Genomic DNA, 19,494 nt, shown 5'->3' on the forward strand with positions numbered 1-19,494 from the left:
GATGTTGGCGGGGATGCGGAGAAAGGGGAACCCTCCTACAATGTTGGTGGGAATGCAAGCTGGTTCAACCATTCTGGAAAACAGTATGGAGGTTCCTCAAAAGTTGAAAATAGAGCTACCATACGATCCAGCAATTGCACTACTGGGTATTTACCACAAAGATACAAATGTAGGGATCCGAAGGGGTACGTGCACCCCAATGTTTATAGCAGCAATGTCCATGATAGCCAAACTGTGGAAAGAGCCAAGATGTCCATCAACAGATGAATGGATAAAGAAGACGTGGTATATATACACAGTGGAATATTATGCAGCCATCAAAAGGAATGAGATCTTGCCATTTGCAACGACGTGGATGGAACTGGAGGGTGTTATGCTGAGTGAAATAAGTCAATCAGAGAAAGACATGTATCATATGACCTCAATGATATGAGGAATTCTTAATCTCAGGAAACAAACTGAGGGTTGCTGGAGAGGTGGGGAGCGGGAGGGATGGGGTGGCTGGGTGATAGACATTGGGGAGGGTATGTGCTATGGTGAGCTCTGTGAATTCTGCAAGACTGCTGAATCACAGATCTGTACCTCTGAAACAAATAATGCAATGTATGTTAAGATAAAAAAGAAGAAGATAGCAGGAGGGGAAGAATGAAGGGGGGTAAATCAGAGGGGGAGATGAACCATGAGAGACGGTGGACTCTGAAAAACACACTGAGGGTTCTAGAGGGGAGGGGGTGAGGGGATGGGTTAGTCTGGTGATGGCTATTAAAGAGGGCACATTCTGCGTAGAGCACTGGGTGTTATGCACAAACAATAAATCATTGATGGAATGTATGGTGATTAACATAACAATAAAAAAATTAAAGAAAAAAAGAGAAAACAAAACAAAACAAAAACAAAAAAACCCACAACAGTACAATCTGTTAAAAGCTGTGGGTAGCTTAAGTGACTTGCCATTCTCTCACCAAAACAAAAGGTAGTACAAATAAAAAAGGACAATGTGTATTCTAAAGAACCAAGAATAAGAGGAAGATAAAATAAATTTGGAAAACAGGCACACTATTCTTCTTCTCTGGGAGATTTACAACACTTACTAGCCCACTAAAGGTTCCAAGAAACCTTCCAAAAAAAAAAAAAAAAGCCAGTTCAACACTGCTTAATCTATTGCTTCCAAATTTACTTGACTGTAGAATCTTTTTTTTTCCTGATTAACACTATTAACATCCCAACAGAAGCTGGTAAACATTATGACAGTTTTATCAGTATATCTGATTGGAAAAAGCATTATCACAGAATTTTCTGCCTTCATTCTTCTGCTTCAACACCGTACAGTGTTGAAACAAAATAATCTTTTAGAAAAACTTGGAATAGGCAGCAGGTAATCAGAAGGTAAACTTCTATGGGTCTGGGAAGGGTGATATAGGGGATGGAGATTAAGGAGGGCACTTGTCCATGATGATCCCTGAGTGAGGTATGGAATCCTTCAATCACTACACTGTACACCTGAAACTACTGTAACACTGTATGTTAACTACACTGGAATTAAATTAAAATGAAAAAGGTAAACCTCAAAAAAAAAAAAACTCTGCGTTGAACTTACTACTATTAGTGACTATAATAATCTGAGTTGTATTTAATTCCCCTCAAATATCATAAAATATGTGGTTTATTTCTTCAGAAGCCTATTTCTTGGCATTTTTATTCTTTAATGATTTTGTTCCAAATAGGCATATCTTTTATCAAGCAGCCTCTTTACAAAATCAGGTACCATCATAAATTCATTTATTTTCAAATATTATGAGTTCACTCTTTTGGCTTCCCTAATACAGTATGGAGATGCATGAGGAGTTAGGGAATCACTATTGATTGGCTTTCTTTTGTGAGAATTAACTTGGAAATGAAAACAAACATGGCTTACTATTTAGAAATCTGATTCAATAGAGATTACTACTTGTAGAGCCCGGTTTTAAAGTAGTTGACATTTATAGAGCATTTATTTTATTCTATGACATTTATCTTATTCTATGCCAGGCACTATATATACATAAAGTGATGCCCACTTTATTTATAACATTTCACTTGTTCCTCCAAAAACCTTCTGGTGTAGATAACATTAGCCTTGTTCACAGATGGGAAAACTGATTTAGAAAAGTAACTTGCCCAATGTAATAGTGCTTATAAGTCATAGAGCCATATTCAAAAGTAGGCATGTCTGATTACAAGGCCCAAGATCATCCCATTGACTCTATAATACCTTCTCCAGTGAAACAATCCTGTATCAGTAGATGAACTTACTAGTATCGACCCACTACTGCTGAATATTAGAGTTTTTTAAATCTCTGTATTATGAAAAACTTCAAACATATACAAAAGAAATAGTATTATGAGTCCCAAGTGTCCATTATCACCCAGAGTCGACAATCTGTGCAATTTACACAGATTTAGTATTAGATGATATTAAGGAATTATTAATTTTATGAAATATTCTAATTTCAATATCTTCTAATACCCAATCTCTGTACATTACCCTAGATTGTCTAAAATTTGTCTTTTTTCTTGTTTAAATTTTTAGATCTCTTATGTCTTAGGTGACCCTGAATTTATATTTCCATTTCCTCCACTTTCCTTCAAATCATTTAAGGAAACTGAGTCACTTTCTTCTTAAATCCCCATGGTCTTGATTTGATTTCTTGCATTACTATGGTATCATTTAACATATTTCTCTTTCATATTTCCTGCAAACTGGTGGTTATAGACTTGATAAATTCAAGTTCAATTCTTTTAGAAAGAATATTTCTTAAATGGTGTGTGTTCTTCCTAGGAGGCACTTAATGTATGTCTGTAACATTCTGAATAATGTTCAGAGGTTGTCATACAGATCCAACTGTCATGAAGTTCCTCATCAACCCTTCACCTAATAGGTTTAATAGCCATTGATGATTTTACCCAGATGCATTACTGCATTGTTTGTTTTGAGGTATAATTCACATGCCATAAAATTCACTTTTAAAGTGTACGGTCCAGTTGTTTTTAGTATTCTCACAGGGTTGTGCTACTATCAGCACTAATTCCAGTTTATTCTAATGTGCTTTCTCTATGAATCTGCCTATTCCAGACATTTCATATAAATAGAATCATGAAACATGTAACCTTTTCTGTCTGACTCCTTCACTCAGCATAATACTCATGTTGGAGCATGTATCAGTACTTCACTTTTATGGCTGGCAAATATTCTATTGTATGGATATATCACATTTTGTATATTCACTGATCTGTTGACAGACCTTCGAGTTATTTCTACTCTTCAGTCTTGAATAATGCTGCTATGAACAGTCATATACAATTTTTTTATGAACATGTTTTCAATTGTTGGGTATACACTTTAATTGCTGTGTCAAATGATAGCTCTGTTTAAATGTTTGAGGAATTTACAGACTCTTTCCCAAGTGACTGTACAATTTTATATTATCTCCAGTAATAAATCAGGATTCAAATTTCTCCACATCCTCTTCAATACTTGTTATTGTATGATTTTTTTTGATCATAGCCACCCTAGCGGATGTGAGTGGTTTATTGTTTGTTGATTTGCACTTACTTAATGATGTTAAGCTTCTTTTCATGTGTTAATTGACCATTTGTACAACTTATTTGGAGAAATTTCTATCCAAATCCTTTGTACATATTTAAAAATTGGGTTGGGGGCGCCTGGGTGGCTCAGTCGTTAAGCGTCTGCCTTCGGCTCAGGTCATGATCTCGGGGTCCTAGGATCGAGCCCCGCATCGGGCTTCCTGCTCGGCGGGAAGCCTGCTTCTCCCTCTCCCACTCCCCCTGCTTGTGTTCCCTCTCTCGCTGTGTCTCTCTCTGTCAAATAAATAAAATCTTAAAAAAAAAAAAAAAATTGGGTTGTAATTTTGTCGTGTTGTAACAATTCTGTATATATTTCAAAATGCTAGTCCCTCAGCAGATGTATGATTTGCAAATGTTTCTCCCATTTTGTGAGTTGTCTTTTTACCTTCTTGATAATGTTCTTTACAGCACAAAATTTTTTTTAAATTTTGATGAAGTACAGTTTATTTATTTCTTCTTTGGTTATTAGTGTCATATCTAAGAAACCATTGCCTAATCCAAGGTCAGAAAGATTTCTATCTGTGAAGATTTACATTTTTGTTTTCTTATAAGGTTTTTATAGTTTTATCTCTTACATTTAAGTCTTTGATCCATTTTGGCTTAAATTTTTGTAGTATCAGGTAGGTATACAAATTATTTACTTTGTATGGGAATATCCAGTTGTTCTGGCATCATTTGTTAGAAAGACTATCTCCCATCCAATATTCTTGGCACCATTGTCAAAAATCACTTGACCATAAATGTATGAGTTTATTTCTAGAAACTTGATTTTATTCCATTGATTGGTATGTCTATTTTATGTCAGTACCATGTAGTTTAAGTTCCATAGTTTTTCTAAATTTATTTTGCAAAGTCTATGGTATTTATTGTGTGTGACCTGAAGCCTCTGCTTGGGTAGCTTAGTGGTAATCCAACAATTGAATAGATAGCTTCTTAAATTCCTAGAACCAATAAATCTCCCAGTGTTTACTTGCTAAGGGGCTATACATGTGTACTGGGATTGCTTTAATGCTCAGCCAGGGAGCTGACAACTATGCCTTAACCTTCACTTCCTACTTGTACAGAACCTTAAAGTCAACCAGACATGAGAACTTAGGGCATTCTCAGGCCTTTCTTAAGCCTGTGTGCAGCCCTGGGCAAGTGTGCACACAGTTCTATGCGTTTGCATGGCCTTCCTGATTCCACCGAATATGTCAGAGCGTTTCAAAAACATCTGCTTTGCTCTTTTACATTCTGGTTAGCATACTGTTTTCTCCAACTTTATTCACCACCTCAGGAAGCCACAAAGTTAAACAATTGACTGTAATTGTTCCTAATACCCTTCCCTCCCAAGAAAAAGGCTTTTCACACTTGGAAAGCTTTGAATTATGTAAAATTCAGACAGTCTTGTAAGTGGGTTCTTTCAGGGAACCACTAAAAAAGTCAAATAATATTAATTCTCTCAGAATGAGGCTTTAAAGGAGTTCTAATCCTGTTCTGTTCCCTCCAGTACCTTCTAGGTACTGGTTTTCATTAGGAACACAGCCTGTTAATTTTCTAGGCTATTGTGGAGCTAGAGAGCAAGTATGAAATTATTGAAAGGCATGAAAAAGCTCATTTTTCTTACAGAGATCCAGCTATTTTCTTAAATAAATTATTCCCTGGGTTGCTATAAGTCTTTGGAGAATTTCTAGAGTTATGTAATAGTTGACTGTGACAATGTTTGCCAATTTTATTATTGCTTTTATGAGGAAGAGATTTTCAAAATCCTTACTCTGCCAATTTTGCTTACTTTGCTGAGGGCCATTCTTGACAGTACCTAGAAAATTATAATCATTATATTTTTTAAAGATTTGTTTATTTTAGAGACAGAGAGCGAGAGTGCATCAGCATGGGGAGGGGCAGAAGGAATGGGAAAAGGAGAGGGAAAATCTCAAGCAGACTCCCATCTGAGCATAGAGCCTGATGCAGGGCTCTATCTCATAACCCTGAGATCATGATCTCAGCTGAAATCAAGGGTCAGACACTCAACTGACTGAACCACCCAGGCACCCCAACATTTTAAAAATTTAATTCTTTCCCCATCTTTATTTTCCATTTAGATTTTTCTTTCATTGATAATTTAAAACAAATTTTATGTTTATAAATTGAAATGCAATTCCAGTTAAAGATAGGAATGCAGAAATACCTTTCCCATTCTTCTTCTATGAACTCCAATGCAAACAATTTTTTAAAAAGATATACAAAGAACACAATTTGTGATGAAGCAAAGACCCTGTCATAACCACATACTGTGTGTATACCAAGGTGAGTCAGCAAACTAAGAGTCAACATATATCACCTATGCCTCTAAAAGGATTTTAATTTTCTTCAAATTTTCACTAACATAAATGTCTCTCCATGATCCATTGATTAGTAGGATGAGACTAGGGCTGTAAACTAAGTTCCACAGCTACAGATAGGTCTATTTCAAACTGCATAGCAATATAGGAGTTGGAACTGAAGGAGAATCATTATTTACTATGTGATATTTAGCATCTCTGCTATCTCTACCTAGTCTTATGTCCTATGTGAAAAATGTGGTGAATGAGCAAATGAGAGCCATTATTACATAAAAGGTTGTGATCCATATGATACTGCTCACTGCTGTAAAACAACTTGCAAAGTCATAAAAACTGAGGGGAAGGCATATCCCTAAAGCACTAATAAACTTGGCGAGTATGTATTTGACACAACATGTTAAAGCAAGGCTGTGGACCATTTCAGCCTGCTTTCTCCATTTTCCTAATCAACACTATTTGATGAAGTATATAGAGCTCATTCAAGAATACTAATCAAAACAGAGGCATCGTATGACCTGGGAGGGTGGGCAGAGAAGAATTAAGGAAGAATTGGGAGGAAATTTCCATAGCAACACAACAAACTATATTGAAAAAGGTACAGATACTTTCATAGATATTGTAGATAAAATGTCTTAAAAAGTCTTAAAAAATAGTCATAGGCATTTAAAGAAGACAATATAAAACAAATAAATATAGGTGATGGAATAAAAAGTATGCAAATATTTTGACTAGTATGATATTAAATTCACAACTAATCACTAATAAGTCCTTGTGGCATAAGGCTTAAAATTAAGATTTAATATTAAGTGCTGGCCTGACATGTTAGAGCATCACAGGACCCCAAAGACCTAGCCACAAGTTACCACTTTTCACCAAGAATGCCCCGTTAGAAAAGGCTCTCCACTCAGCTAGTTCCACTATCACCCAGACCAGCCATACTCTACTGGGTCCTCAACCCAATGAGTTTCACTTCTCCACCAGCCTGTGAAATTATTCAAAGAAGTCGATTATGTCCCCCTGTAGAAACCAGGTGTCACCTACCTTCTTGTTACTATAAAGCCAGCCTCCCCTAATCCCTGTTTACTCTGCTCTTGTGTATGGACCTGCATGGCTCCTTGTTCTCCCTCAGGCAAGTATATGTGCCCAGTAAAACTCCTGTTGATAACATCCATCCAGTGTCAGATGTCAAGTGTTCAGCTATCTCACACTATTTAGGGCAGGGATCCTTTTCTTAGCAACAGAATGAAGAGGTGATTCAAACAATCCTGAGTGCTGCCCAGAAGACATATGTATTTTGAGAGGAATATTAATTATTCTAGTGTCATAGGTGATTGCTTAATATATGTTTTTCTTTATACCTACAAATCTTCCCCTGTTGTCACTTACAACTGAAGTACTTGTTTCTTTTAGATAGAGAATGGAAGCTATACAGAACACAATTTCTACAAATTCCCAGCTTCACATTTCCTTGCTTTATACCCAATATCTTGCCTGTGCCCCTGTTACTATGGATGAGGGGTGAGGATTCCTAGAAAAGGCCAAACTTGGCACTTGCACACTAGAGTCCATCTCTTCTTGCCTAATCAAGTCACCACTCCTTCTATTATTCCCTTTATCTCCTACAGCTTTGGATCATCTCTTCATATTTTTTTTAAGATTTTATTTATTTAAGAGAGAGAGAATGCGGAGGGAGGAGCAGAGGGAGAGGGACAAGCAACTCTGTGCTGAGTGCCCAGCCCGTGGATGGACGGATCTCATGAGTCCATGACATGAGCCAAAATCAAGAGTTGGATGCTTAACCAACTGAGCCACCCAGGCATCCCTCTTCCTATTTTTCAATAAGCAAGCAAAATATGTGATCATTTCTGCCATGTTAAAAAACAAGAGCCTCTTTTTTTTTTCTTTTGATCCTAATTTTCCCAAGAGCTTACATCCAATTTCTTACCTTCCCTTTATAACATTACTATGCAAAAGAGTTTTTCATGCACATTTTGTCTTTTCTCTTTCAAAGTTCTCTTGTTCTTACTCCATCCAGGGTTTTACTTCCACCAACACAGTTGTAATAATGATCATCAATGAACTGTGTGATATTAAACGCAAAGGTCACTAGTCAGCCTTAATGTTACTTAATGACATCAAACATGGTAGATTCCTCTCTTCCCTGTTGCAACACTTTCTTTTCTTGTCAATCAAAGTATCACATACTCCTGGTTCTCCTGCTTTGTGAGTATTCCTTCTCAGTTCCACTAGGTATTCTACTGATGGTTATTTCTCATCTAGAATTATCAGTGCAGAAGGTCTCCAAAGTTGTATTCAAACATATTTTCTTTTCTATTTTAGTTATTTTCCCCACGTGGCATTAAATATTTTTCATTCTTTGGCAATTCCCATATTTATATTTTAGGTTAGTATCTATCCACTAGGCTTCAGGATCAAAAACCTGTTTACTCAATAGAGTCATGTGGGCCGTATGTATATAAAACAAACACCTCAGAATTAAGAGATCCAAAACTAAACTTATACTTCCCTCACTTCAACCTTATCTTCACAGACATACTTTTATCTCAGAAAATGGTAACCTAATACTTCTACTTACTTAGGCAAAAAATAAAATAAAATAAAATAAAATAAGGAAAAACTAAATGAAAAATTGAGTCCTCAATTTTATTTTCTTTCAAAAATTCCCATTGTCTCTATCAACAAGAAGTAATTATATATGTATGTGTGAATTATTTTAAAAGCTTTTAAGTCAGACTCCATGCTTTCCGTACTTCTCTGCCTTGCTTTAATTCCTGTTTCCCTTGTTTATGAATTAGAAGAGGTTTAGTCCATACTCAATGTTTGTTTTAAAATTTAAATCAGATTATCATTCCTCTCCTCAAACCACTCAAATAATTTCCTATTACCTCAAATAAGGATCTGGAGTCCTTTTAATTTTATTTAAGGCCTTATTATTTCCTTTCAGCTTATATAATTGCTTAAAAGTATAAATACCTAATGATAAATCTAACAAATTTGCTATTATTGCAAGGCTATAAAATGACCAAAGCAGTAGTACAGAAAACCCAGAAACGAATTCATAAATATACACAAACTTAATATGCAATGGAAATAGATAAGCTGTGGTCTTTTAAAACAAAATAAAACAAGACAATTTTAGTAAAATTAGTAACCTCCCAAAAAGTGAAATAAAATTCGACCACAATCATACACACACTTACGTGACCATACTGACCACACAAATTGCTCATGGATTTACTGAAAAATGTTATTAATACTTTAAGTATAATACAGTATCCTTATGAACTCATGACATTTTTACTAGATAGAACACAAAAATAGAAACCAAGAAGAAAAAGTTTGATGTATTTAGCTACATTAAAATTAAGATCATTTGTTCACCAAAAGACACTATAAAAAGACTAATAAGACAAACTTAATATTTTAGTTACCTACCAGTGAATATAAACTATCCTAAAACTAAGAGGTTTAGAAAAACAAGAATGTAGTAATTTTTAACTTTGTGGGTTGACTGGCTTCAGCTGGAATTTTCTTCTTCTCTACATGGTATATAGCTAATGTCACTCGGGCAGTTTGACTAAGTTGGAAGCCCAGCTGGTACTGGAGCATCCTAGATGGCTGCTCATCCTTCAGAATCTCTCCCCACTTGGCCCTTATCATTCTTGGTCCAGTTTATTTATAGTATGGCAGCTGGTATCCAACAGGAAACAATGCAAAAGAATAATTCCAACGTACAAGTATTTATCAAACCTCTGCTTGATAATATCCTATTGGTAAAAACAAGTCAGTTGGCTAAGCAAAAACAATTTGGAAGGATATTATTGAAAGGTGTGACTATGAGAGGTATATTGCTTCAGGACACCATTTAACACTCTATTGAAATCTGCTCTCTGACTCCTAATGACTCACATCTCTTCCACATATGCAAACTATACTTAATGTCCACAAATTCCCTCATGTCTCATTCTACTGTGGTATCAGACATCATCCTGGAGTATAGAATCTCATAATCTAAATCAAGTCTAGATGCAGATGAGTTTTTGTTGGGGAATTCCTCAAGGGCAGCTCTCTAGGTATTATTTTGCAGCAACAAAGGTCTTTAGACTGAGAAGGAAAAAAAATCTCTGGCATTCTTATCCCCAACAAAAATTGATGAGTTCAAAACAGAATACAACATGATGGCTGGTAACCAGTAGAGAAATTTCCAAAAGGTTAAGTTCCAATAAGAAAATGCTTATGAAACATATGTTTATATCATCCTCATTAAAAGCCAAGTGATCAAAGAAATGTACATGGCCAAATTCAGAAACAATGTGTAATCATATTACATACAATTAGCTTGAGTAGAAGGTATGTTTCAATGGGACTACCTTTATAGAAGTCTACTGTATTTGGTAAAGATATATATTAAACATATAACTAAAGATAAATATCCAGAATAAAGAATATCTACAAAACAGGAAGAACAAGCAACTTAGTGAGGAAAAAAACAGGCAAAGATGTTAATAGGAATTTCAAAGAATATATAACATAAATGATCCACACACAAAGAAATGATATTTAAAATAATCAATAGAAAATACAATACAAACTAAATCCACAATTACATATTATGTTTCATGTACTAGAATGTCAAAAAAAAAAAAGTTGGACAAAGTAAAATGCAGGTAAGGATATATAATCTATATGATATATGAGGATATATGAGATATTTGCACTTCTCATTTGGAGGAGTAAAATTTTTAATAAACTTTTAAAAAATTTGACATTACCCTACAAAAGGTGAACATGAGCACATTCCAGGATTCAGAAGTTATAATACTAGGCTATATTGACCCTTAATAATTCATTTTACACATAGCCGAAGAAATATATGTAAGAATGTTTATAGCAGCATTCTTGTAAAAAGTAAAATACTTAGGAAACATTGGAATGTACAAGAGTTAAACACGTTTTTTAAAATATATGAAATATTTATACAATAGAATAATAGCAGTAAAACTGAATGAACTGTTAGGTATATTTATCAGTGTTCACTTAAAAAATATAATATTGAGTAAAACAAACATGTCACAAATGAATATATGGCAAGAATTTACTTATTTGCTTGAATATTTTTATATAGTGCTTAGGAATAATATATGTAATAATCCTATAAAGAAACTTAATGAACTGAACACAATATTTAGAATAATGGTACCCTACAGTGGGGGGAATAAGAAGGAAGCTCTTAGGGGGCCTCTTAGATTCTAGGAAATTCCATTTATTGGCCTGAGTGGAGGGTGCACAATTTTTAAAATTATTGCTCATTATTTCTCTATTGTTTTTCATGTAAGCTTTTTGTTTATCCCTTAAAAACAAATATATTTTTAAAATGATAGTGAAGGCAAATGAAATCCATTATGTGCATAACTGTTCATACTGAAAAGCAAAACAAAATAGAACACACACATACATAAGGAGTTAAGAAGAATTAATGGTTGGTTAAAGACTTGAGATATGTCATAATGAAATATCATTCACCAGAAAAAATTATGATAAACATCAAGAGACTAAACTTAAAAGAGAAAGATTTATGAAGATATGAACAAGAAAAAAAAAGTTAAAGCAGGCAAAATTCTGGTTTGCTTCATATTTCTCTACAGCAATTTTCAAGGGATTTTTAATGTAAACTGTAAAGTAAAACCTACAGTGTTTTATATAAAACAATGTAAACCAAGAATTTTATTTCCTGGAACTCTATTCTAAGAAAACTATAGCATAAATACATGAAATAAATATATAAATGGTTGAATAGATACGTAGAAAGAAACCAATTAAATTCAGCCATTCAAGATGATTAAAAGCAAAGGGAAAGAGGAAACCATACTGAAAGGATATTTGTGGTTACTGAATGGATTCAAATAACTAAGATTAAATAATTGTTGCGGGGGGTGCCTCAGTGGCTCACTCTGTTAAGTGTCTGCCTTGGGCTCAGGTCAGGATCTCGGGGTCCTGGGATTGAGTCCCACATCCAGCTTCCTGCTCTGCAGAGTCTGCTTCTCCCTTTGCCCCTCCTGCTTCACTCCTGCTCTCTCTCTCACTTGCACTCTCTCTTTCAAATAAATAAATAAAATTTTTTAAAAAATAACCATTGGAATTCTTTGACTTATAAAATATATTTCATTCCTGGTTGGTAAAACAAAAATAATAATAAAGTAATAATAGCAGTGTAAATCTGCTAATTTCTTCCTTTATGAAGCTGTATGCTTTGTAACTATTAAAAGGATTGAGCTTTATAACTTTTTATAATTTTACATAACTGAAGATTTTCACTATAACTTTCCCTGCTTTAGATCAGTGATTCTCAACCATGGTTTCATGTTAGAATAACATTTAAAACTCTTGATAATCCATTCACACCCTTCTAGATCAATTAAACCAGAATTTATGGGGGTAAAACTCAGGCATCAGTAATTATAATGCTGTCTCTGGTGACCCAATGTGAAGCCACACAGTTTTGGGTATGTTTTCTAAATTTAAACAGATTTTATAGTAACTATATGTCTTGTGGTAAAACAAGATTTATCTGAAATTCATTAATTTTTGTACTTCAGCTTTATTTTCCTTTGTTAAATGCAGTTGCATTTTAATCATTTTTCTTCTAAAGCAGTATTCTCTTTGTATATCTTCATCTATCTATATATCTTTACCTTTGTATCTCTTTATGTGCAGTAGAGAGATATTCTCTATAATGTAAATGAATTTTGTCAGAGATTGTCCTCAAGTCTTAGAATTTTGGTGTGAATTTTAAATTTGAGGTGCTTTTCCCTTTTATGAAAAATTAATCTATTTTAAGTTTAATTTTTGAAGCTGTATTGAATTATTTCAGTTTCATATTGTTTGTTAGACAATTGCTCATACCTAAATTTACACTTACAGGTCTTTGAAAGATTAAATATTCACTTACTGATAATTGAAAATATCATTTTATTAAAAGTATTTGACAGTAAAATATCTGTTTGACTATAATTTCTGGCCTAGTTTTTATGAGCATGAAACTAGAACAGGGCAATAGATGTCTGCAGTTTAATTTTAACATTTCACAGCTTGCACTGGTGAAAATATATGTATCAATGATGTGATAGTTAAATGGGTATACATCATGGCTAAAAGAAGGAAATGAATATCCATAATTAATTTTTTATATGTTATAGCTTGCGGTGGTGAAATAAATATCTGTCAATGACATGAATGCTAAATGGTTATGTGTCAGCATCTAGAGTACAGGAATTAATATCCTCATTTAAATGTCTATATGTTATGTAAGATTTTGACACAGAAATTCTTTACAACTTGAAATTCCTTTAAGAGTTTTTCTATTTTAGAAAAGATAAGATCTGTGTATTTGTCCCTTTTGAAAACATGGAAAGGGTGAATTAAGGGAATTTAACTTACAGAATGTTAATGATTTTTAAATAGTAAATGACCCATAAGTCACTTCACATCTCCTTTATGATTTTAATTTCCTAGCACTAAAAAAGTTGAATCTCTTTTCCTTCTCATTTTTAGCTCTCTATATCAGTCATCTTTGACCATTTTCAATCCTTTATAAGTTAATAGTTTAAAAAGCTACAGACAATCATAAAATTAAGAAGGATTCTAGGTAACAAAATTAAACAAGATAAAATATGTTAGTATATTACAATTTCTTCTGTATAGTATCAATGCTGTGAAAATAATTCAAAAAATTTGTAGAATATCTTGCTTATGTAGAGAAATGATATGTAAGTATTAAAATATCTTTTAGGACTGCAGAGAACTCCATCTCCCTGAGAACTCTTACTAGTGGACATTTCAAATAGCATTGCCATAGGTTCAGGCACAACACTGAAATTCATTTCAACACTCTTTAGTTAACAATATTTCAAAATGATGTCTATTTTGGAAATGGTGTAGAAATAGCAAATGGCAAATTCAGCTCTAGTGGGTTATTTAAGATTCCTCTGGAAATTCTGTTAGGGTATGTATTAACTAGGAAAAGAAGGCAATTGTTACTATATTGTAAGACTAGGCGGGTGGTACAAACTAATTTTGGAAATAAAGCAATGTCATTATTTGCTGATTCTAAATAGGAAATGCAAACTCTTAACCACATATCAATTATAAATTGCTATTTCTTCTCATGTGCCTTTCACATGAGAAATATATATCTATACAACTAAGTTTCAGTATGCAGATAGACAAACACACACATGCATTTGTGCACGGTATCAACTTGCTACAAACTCTGTTTTGTTAACTTACAGGAGAATCAGCATTTGCAAGTTCTAGTTGTCATTCACCAAGTCACTTTTCCCTCAAGATTTCTCCATTTTGATGACAAATCAAGCTGTTCCATTGTGCTTGCAACAGGCAGTGTTTGCGCATGTATCCTGGCAACCACATGTGCAGCTGCACTGACCCCTTGAAGCACAGGATGAGAAGAAAATTGCTAAGGTCAAGAAACCAGTTTTAAGAAAAAACTGCCATATGTAATAAAATATTTCTGAGTTGTTTTTGAGCCAGTAGCATTCCCACCAGCTGAATCAATAAGCTCTTGATTTTACAGACATTTGCTTTTACTACCTAAAGAAGAATGTCAGGTCACAAAAATGAAATGGGTTTTGGTTCTATGACATTGTAATATAGATCCAGACCCCCAATATGAACACTTTAAATTCATTAGCTGAGTATTTCTTTTACTGTGGCTTGGAGAGTTTTTCCATTGTTATGATTCATATACCAAAACGTATCTGAACACTTTGAAAATATGAAATAGTGTAAACACATTAGCTAGCTTATATGTGCTGAGAATGATAAAATGCTGTTGGTATTGACCTTAATTACCCCCGCAACCACTCTGGACAGACTGACCTCTCAACTGTATCAATAATGATGCAAAATTATCCAGTCCTAATTTACCATAAAAAACATACTTTCTCTGACTTGCTGCTTACAAATTGGGAGGGGTCAGTAAGAGACCACTAAAAAGCTTTCAGTAGGCTGCATTCTATCTTCTGTCAACTTAAAAGACTAAAAATGTTCCCTAATATTTAGCTAGACACATTTTTCTGTTATCACTTCAGCCTGTGAACAAGAAAACATACACTGATTACATGAAAAACACAAATATTAATTAACATTTAGAAAACTTACCTTTCAATGTATCAGAAAAGAATTAAAACATCTGAAGAAATTAGAAAAAGAACAGAGTAAAATAAAAAAAAAGAGAGAAGAAATAAGGATAGAAATCAATAAAATTGCTAAGTGAAATATAAGAAATAGCACAGAGGATCACAGGGGAGGGGAGGGAAAACTGGAAGGGAAGAAATCTGAGAGGCAGACCAACCATGAGAGACTCGACTCTGGGAAACAAACTAAGGGTTGTAGAAAGGAAGGGGGGTGGGGTGATGGGGTAACTGGGTGACAGGCATTAAGAAGAGCATGTGATGGGATGAGCACTGGGTGTTACACGCAACTAATGATCACTGGACACTACATCAAAAACTAATGATGTACTATATTGTTGGCTAATAGAACTGAAATAAAAAAAACAAAAAAATCAATATAAAAGATTTTTTAAAAATGTAATTGAAAAGAAGATTGTTCATGTTTTTTGTGTTGTTTTGACAAGACTGATGAAGAAAAAGTACAAAAAAAGACAAAATTACTCATACAATGGAGTTTAAAATACAGTATTATGAAATTTGTGTTTATAAATTTAATTAATTGAAATATACACTTCTTACAAAAGTAATGCCAAAACTAGAGAAAGAATAAATAGAAAGTTGCAAACTGCATGGATTTGCACACTACTAAATTTTTAGTAATTTTAGCAATTTCCCCCTGCCATTTAGTGTGGTTCTATAAGCTAAAATGGACATGTTTTCCTCTTTCTTATATAGCTGATCTTTATAATCACTGCTTTCTTAACAGAATCTTTAAATTTCTAAGTATGTGATATGACAACCATTTTAACTATTTTGAACTTGACAAAGTATATAAAATATGTTTATATTTTGAATCTTATAATTAATCATAGATAATGTTACATTGCTCTTTCAACATTTCAGGGAGAACACAGAAGTAAATGTATTTGAGAAGACTATATATATATATGCATATATATATATAGCTATATATTTCATATATGAGAAAACATGTGAGAAATATATTTCTATATATTTCACATATACATTTCTAAATATATATTTGTTTCTATGTATTTATGTGTGTGATATATATCATACATATATACATATATCACATATACAAAATACATAGAAACAATTACATAAAGCAAACAGAAAAACATGGAAATATATAATAAATTATATTAGTAATTTGAAAGTTAATATTAAGATTTACTAATTCTAGCAGCTTTGAAAATATAATAGATGAGCGAAACAGCTGCTGCACTTTGATATTCATAACCACATTTTTGCAAGCATACGTACCTGATGGGCTGCTCCCAGCCAACATTGCAGTGCAACAGGGATACCAACATAGACCTGTTTCTGGTGTAAACAAATTTCTCTGATTACCAGCTTTGACTTGAAGACTTCCCAATGGCTTCTGCCAAACCTGCCTTACAATGCACAGCAGTACAGTTGGATGATTTCATCCAACTTTTTCTCTCCCTTGAATTCAGGGTGAGACTTGCATTGTCCTCTCAGTCTGTCCAGACCCCTTCTCTCTCATCTAGCCATTTTTTTCTAATAAAATCCTTATATAACTAATCATGTCTTGGTGTTGATTTCTCAGGAAAACTGGGGTTAAAACATCGCTCGGTTATCGTAATCATTATCAAAACACAATCAGGAATACTTCTAAGGAAATCTGTAAGAAATAGATCAGTAAACATGTTTTATCAAGTTTTTAATGCATTTCAAAAAAAGTTACTTATTAACACAAAGAAGAATGTGCACTGAGGGAATTTTTTTGCTTTCTCCAAATTTTTATTTAAATTCCAGTTAGTTTACATACAGTGTAATACTAGTTTCAGGTATAGAATTTAGTGATTCATCACTTACATACAACATGCAGTGCTCATCACAAGTGCCCTCCTTAATGCCCATCACCTTATTTAACCCACCCTGTCACACATTTCCCCTTCAGCAACCCTCAGTTTGCTTTCTATAGTTAAGAGTCTGTTTCCTGGTTTGCCTCTTTTTTTTCCTCTATGTTCATCTATTTTGTTTCTTAAATTCCACATATGAATGAAATCATATGGTATTTGTTCTTCTCTGACTTATTTCGCTTAGCATAATATTCTCTAGCTTCATCCATGTCATTGAAAATGATGGCTGAGTAATATTCCATTGTGTATATATACCACATCTTTACCCATTCATCAGTCAATGGACATCTGGGTTCTTTCCATGATTTAGCTATTACTGATAAAGGGTGCATGTGTCCCTTCGATTCAGTATTTTTGTATCCTTTCGGTAAATACCTAGTAGTGCAATTGATGGATCTTAGGGTAGTTATTTTTAACTTTTGAGGAACTTTCATACTGTTTTCTAGAGTGGCTGCACCAGTTTGCATTCCCACCAACAGTACATGAGGATTCTGAGGGAAATTTTATAATGGCCTCTAGCATTAGTCTAAAGTTTACACCATTTGGTATCAATGAGAATGGACTGTTTATGTAAGCAATCCAATCATTGTATTATTAATTTTAAATACTATAAAATTAATTCAATATTTAATAAAAAGAAAATTAAAATCACCAGTGTTCTCTAAATTTCAAGACAATCCTAATTATCACATAATGTTATTTTGAATTTTTGAAGATTATAATTGCCTTTGGAAATGTATTGAAATTTACAGAATTTCTTTCCAGTATAATGCATTCATATGTATAATTTTGCCCAGTGTGTGCATGTGTGTGTGTGTGTGTGTGTGTGTGCGCGCGCCTGTGTGTGTGCAGTTATAGCCCTTTGCCTTAGAGACAGGAAGCATACTGCTTGTAAGTTGATTTTATTTTTTACTGAGTACATTATAATGATTAGTGCATTATTCTTAAATACCGTCATTAAATTATATAAAGTATGCAATCAACTTTATTTAACCAGTCTTCCATTGTATTATTTTAAAATGCTTTGACTATTGTAGTTAAGTATTTGAGGATGCTAATAATTATTTGCATAGGATATATTTCTAGCATTAGAATTCTTAAATAAAAATTATGCTCATTAAAAATATATATATATGCAAACTGCTCTAAAGGTTAAAATAAAGTAATTGTTTGTCTGAGCCCTCAATATCACTAAATATAATTTATTTCATCATTAATAAATTGAAGGTGAAATGTTATTTTATTGTTTAAATATGTATTTCATTGATTTCTAGAGAGATTCAGTTAACCTATCTCCTTTTCCCCATAATGTTTACTGTTACTTTCTTTTGTGAATTGCATCTGTACTTCATTTACCCTATTTCTATATTAGTACATTGAATTGCATTAATGGATTTAGAACAAACAATCTATTCTTGCCTTTCTGGAGTGACTTCAATTGTCTATACTGTATTGTTGAATTATACTTGTTAATATTTAATACAGTTGAACATTCATAATTAGATTTTTTAACATTTATTTTTGTTAGATTTTTGTATTATTGATAGGCTGCTCTCTGTAAAAATAACTTAAGCCTTGAAAGGGTTAAATTTTAGTTTGAATTCACCCCTGTAATTTTCTCAGCCTAGACTTCTCTGGGAAGCATCAGGTGCTTATTCTATCTTTCATTCTTCTTACGTCTCTGTTAAATCTTCTACTTTTTCATGAGTTCTTAAATTCTAATTTTTAAAAGTATTTCTTTCATCCAGATTTTAGTAGATATTACCACAGAGTTTTGAAGTACTGTTAAGATTTTTATTTCTAATCTCAGGTTTATTTCTAAAGAACTACAGGTTCCAATTTCAGTTAATTAGAAAGTTCCTATATATTGACAAGTAATTTCCAAACAATAACAAAAAAATTGTATAAATGTTACACTAGTAAGAGTGAATTAAAGAGGTGACATTTGATTTTTAAAAAATTAAGATAATATTTAACTTCACTGCTTTTAAGTATTTGTAACTCAAGATTATGATTTAGTGTAACTTCACATCCAAAATTCAAATGAGTGATGTAAAAGATGCATAGATCTCCATTTGGTTTTGCCTTATTTTGTCACAACCTATGTTATTTTACCATAATTTAATTTCCTATAATATAAGAGAAGTAAATAATATGGTCTCTAAGGTGTTTATTAGTTTTGTAATTCCGGAAGTGGAATGTCACTAATTTTATAATGAAAAGTAAAATGTTCTAGATATAGATCTGTGTCACCTGTACTGGTATGGTAGTTGAAGGCCTAGCGTGGCATAGGTTCTTCAAGGAAAGCATACACAAAGGAATGTAGATGGGTCTAGTCTTCAGTTCACACTAGGGAAAGAAAAAAAAATGGGGGAAACTAGAAAAGGTAAGAATATATTTATACTTTTGATTTGATGCACTGTTAGT

This window comes from Zalophus californianus, chromosome 5, assembly GCF_009762305.2.
Source record: "Zalophus californianus isolate mZalCal1 chromosome 5, mZalCal1.pri.v2, whole genome shotgun sequence".
In the NCBI taxonomy this organism is placed as follows: domain Eukaryota; kingdom Metazoa; phylum Chordata; class Mammalia; order Carnivora; family Otariidae; genus Zalophus; species Zalophus californianus.